Source organism: Marmota monax, unplaced genomic scaffold (assembly GCF_021218885.2).
Source record: "Marmota monax isolate L192 unplaced genomic scaffold, Marmota_monax_Labrador192_F-V1.1 WCK01_AAM20220418_F8-fsc00182, whole genome shotgun sequence".
NCBI classification, from domain to species: Eukaryota; Metazoa; Chordata; class Mammalia; order Rodentia; family Sciuridae; genus Marmota; species Marmota monax.
In genome coordinates, this window is record NW_026693043.1 from 651,808 (window position 1) to 656,217 (window position 4,410).

General features: G+C 40.3%; 1 pseudogene; it reads right to left on the reverse strand.

The window, feature by feature from the left end:
- Window positions 1-3,051: 3,051 nt before the first annotated feature.
- LOC124098908 (translationally-controlled tumor protein-like) lies at window positions 3,052-3,832 on the reverse strand (annotated as a pseudogene).
- Between the last annotated feature and the right edge of the window lie 578 nt (window positions 3,833-4,410).

Below are 4,410 nucleotides of genomic sequence, written 5' to 3' on the forward strand. Positions count from 1 at the left end.
TGACATCCATTGGAACCCTGGATGGTGACCAGGGTTTCCCAGTGGGGACAGGGCGTCCTTGGCAACCAGGACAGCAGTCTCTTTCTACTGCAGGAGAGATGCAGAAACACAGATTCTAACAAGAGCTGCTGGCCTCTTGGCAGATGCTAAATGAGCTTCCTGTGGAGAATCTGTTTCATTTCTGACATAAAAAAATTATCTAATTTAAGCCATTTTATAGAACAAAGAATCTAATGAAATACAATCTTATTTCATTCATTTGTATACATTGGTAGGTCTAAAGTGTGGTTCATGGGCTTTGGGGGGAATCCTGGGACCTTTTCCAGGGGGCCACAAGGTTAAGACTATTTTCATAATAATACTAAGACACTGCTTGTCTTTTTCATTGTCATTGTCCCAAAAGCCTACAGTGCGGTTTTCCAGGAGCTACAGGATGTTTTTTCCACAAAAATGTAAAGCAATGCTGCTCTTCTGGCTAATTTTTTAAATAATATAGTTATTTATCATAGAAACATATTATTACTTAATATATAATGGGTTTAGCCATGGCACATGCCTGTAATCCCAGTAATTTGGGAGGCTGAAGCAAGACGATTGCAAATTCGAGGCCAGTTTGGGCATCTTAGTGAGAACCTGTCTATCTGTCTCAAAATAAAATAAAAAAGGCTGGGGATGCAGTTCAGTGGTAGAGCACCCCTGGATTTAATTCCCAGTAACACATGCATACACATACACACCTGCACACACACAAACTATATATTTAAATATATAAATATACATAGGTGTACACACTATATACTAGGGCCTCAGGCATGCTAGGCAAGCATTCTATCACTGAGCTATTATTCTTTCTTTTTTGGTACCAGGGATTAAACCCTGGGTTGCTTAAACACTGAGCCACATCCCCAAGCCCCATTTTTTAAAAAATATTTTTGGTTTAGAGACAGGATCTCTCTGAGTTGCTTAGTGCCTTGCTAAGTTGCTGAGGCTGGCTTTGAACTGGTGATCCTCCACAAAAGGAAAGGAAAAAGAGATGATTGGTGTAAATCTAGAACCCCAAGATCAGACTTCCTCTCCAGACCTATTTTTCCTTTAGGCCTGTTGCTCCTAGTTTCTGAGACATCTACAAATCTTAGAGTTACTGTGAATTCACTGATTTATGAAAATGGTCTCATTTGATTAAAGCTTACTTGTGTTATTCACCTACATGGTGTATTTTCAGATTAGATAAAACAAGCAGATGTATTTTAAAAAACCTACAATACAGCCAGGCACAGTGTCACAGCACACACACCTATAATCCTAGAGGCTGGGGAAGCTGAAGCAGGAGGATTGCAAGTTCAAGGTCAGCCTCTGCAAAAAGCGAGGTGCTAAGCAACTCAGCGAGACCCTATCTGTAAATAAAATATTAAAAAAGGCTGGGGATGGGGCTCAGTGGTTAAGTGCCTCTGGGTTCAATTCCTAGTAGGAAAAACAAAACAAAACAAAACAAAACCCTACAATATAAGCACATTCCAAATATTATCTAGATACAGACACATCAACCTGAAGATACTGGAGAGGACCGGATCACCCCTAAACATCTTGTGATGTGTGACCAAAGAAATGAATTCACCAGGTTGGTGTCGTTTCCATATACCTTCCCATGCCCAACCCTTTAAAAGAAGAGCCCGGGACCTACAGTGTGAGAAGTTAGCATTCTGCTTTGAGAATGTGTGTCTTCACTTTTTACATTTTTATGAAGTTCTTCCTTCTCTTTGAATTTTTAATCTTTTTTTCTACTGGGGATTGCACCCAGGGGTGCTCTACCAATCAGATATACCCCCAGCCCTTTTTACATTTTATTTTGAGACATGGGTCTCACTAAGTTGCTTAGGGTCTGGCCTTGGACTTTCAATCCTCCTGCCTCAATCTCCAGGGAGCTGTGTTTACAGGCAGGCACCATGGAACTTGGTTTATGTTGTTTCTTTTCTTTGTGTGGGTTTCAGTCTGAGGTAGACTGTTCACAGGGGAATTGAAATGGTCACCAGTGTCACTAAGTTTATGTCTTCCTTAAACCCTCAGAATCTTGGAGAATTTACTGACTCCCTCCCCTGCTAGTATCCATATCAGTCTTTGTAAAGGGGTGGCCTTCTCTAATCACCTGCTGTCTTCCAGAGAAGTTATTCTGGCCATCTGAGTCACCTCATCCCAGAAGCATGGGATTGACAGTTCCACCCTAGTCATGCACAGTAGGGGAGGGGAAATTTCCCCAAGGAAAGAGTAGATTCTCTGAGTAGCAGAAGGGGTAAAAGATAGGGCTGAACACAAACAGCAGATGTCCACTACAAATGTTTTGGATTTCCTGTTGTAACCCAACACTACCAAAGAAAGTGCTTAAGAGTTTCAAAACATTCCCACCTGATTGGCATCTTATTTTGTTTTTATTTTTAAATTTTTTTTTATACTGGGGATTGAACTCAGGGGCACTCGACCACTGAGCCCCATCCCCAGCCCTTTTTTGTATTTTATTTAGAGACAGAGTCTCACTGAGTTGCTTAGTGCCTTGCTTTTGCTGAGGCTGGCTTTGAACTTGTGATCCTCCTGCCTCAGCCTCCTGAGCCAGTGAGATTGCAGGTGCGCCACCTTACCTGGCTAACTTGTCCCATCTTTAATCTCTCTCTATGTTTGTTAAGTTTGTATTGTTTTTGGAATTATCTTCCAGCAGGTCACCCAGACCCTGGAACTTAGTGGGTTGTTCCCCCATTTCTGTTGAAGGAATTATTTAATCCTTTAGTATTTTCCAACTTATTTTTGTCTACTTTTTTCAGAAATAGAATGTTGAGGGTTTCAATTAAAATAATATTATTCCTTATTTCTTGTATTTTTGTCAATTTTCTTTTTTTTTTGAGTTTAAATGCACTTTATTTTAGACAACCTACATGACATGTTTTCTTAAAAAAATGCCTCCACTCCAAATAAATCACAATCAAAATAAATGTGCTCAAGATGACATCAGTTCCATTTGTCTTAAGTCCTGGTGTTGTGTGGATGACAAGCACCAGCAGCCAGTTATGATGACAGACGATAGATCCAAAGTAACTGCCAAATTTGTTGACATTTTTCCATTTCTAAACCATCCTTAAAGAAAATCATGTGGAGTCACACCGTCCTCATGGTAATCCAGAAGAATGACCATGCCATCTGGATTCATGTTTTCATCAATAAAGAACTGGTAGATTTTTTTTTTTTTGGTACCAGGGATTGAACTCAGGGGCACTCAACCACTGAGCCCCATCCCCAGGCCTATTTTGTATTTTGTTTAGAGACAGGGTCTCGCTGAATTGCTTAGTGCCTTGATTTTGCTGAGGCTGGCTTTGAACTTGTGATCCTCCTGCCTCAGCCTCCTGAGCCACTGGGATAACAGGCGTGTGCCACCGCACCCATCAAGAACTGATAGTTTTTGAAATTAGCAAGCATGTGCTTGATTTGTTCTGCAGTCCCTGTCCTAAAAGGTTTCACCCTCTCTGGTCTCTGTTCTTCAAGTTTGCCTTTGATTGATTTCACGTAATCTTTGGTGTACTTCTTGTATGCTTCTTTTGTGAAGCATGGTTTCCTGCAAGGGATGGTTCATGACAATATCAACACCAGTGAATACTGTGCTTACAATACCTTTGCCCTCAGGTCCTTCAGTGGAGACATTTCCACCAATAAGTGAGTCATCAATGTTACCCTCTGTCCTACTGACCATCTTGCCCTCCACCTCTAGGCAGAGGCCGTCTGCAATCTCCTGGATCTTGTAAATGTTGGAGAGCATCTTATCATAGCTCATGAGATCCCAGTAGATAATCATGATGGTGATGGGAAGGAGACGGTGGTGGTACTAGTTTAGCAGGAGCTCAAAGCAAGTGCCTCTTTTTTTAAAAAAAAAATATAATTTATTAGTCATTGATGGATATTTATTTATTTATTGGTATGTGGTGCTGAGAACCAAACCCAGTGCCTCACACATGCCAGGCAAGCGCTCTACCACTGAGCCACAACCCCAGCCCCTCTGTCCGTTTTCTTTTATGGTTTTTGTCACAATGGTTTAGTGTTTTTAGTGATTTTCATGATTTTTATATATATATTTGCTTTTTGTTTTAATTTAATATACATCTGACCATTATGTAATGACCTTATTTATTGATTGTACTGCTTTTTGCTTCAACATCTGCTTTATCTGCTACTAAAATAGTAATCCCAGCTTTTCTTCTCTTCACATAGGAATATCCTCTTACACTGCTACTCTGTGGATAATGTTTTGGGTTTGTGTATCTCTTGAAGAAAAAAAAAGTTGATTTTTTAAAATATATATACCAGGGATTGAAACCAGGGGCACTTTATCACTGAACCACATACACAGCCCTTTTTTAAATTTTGAGACAGGGT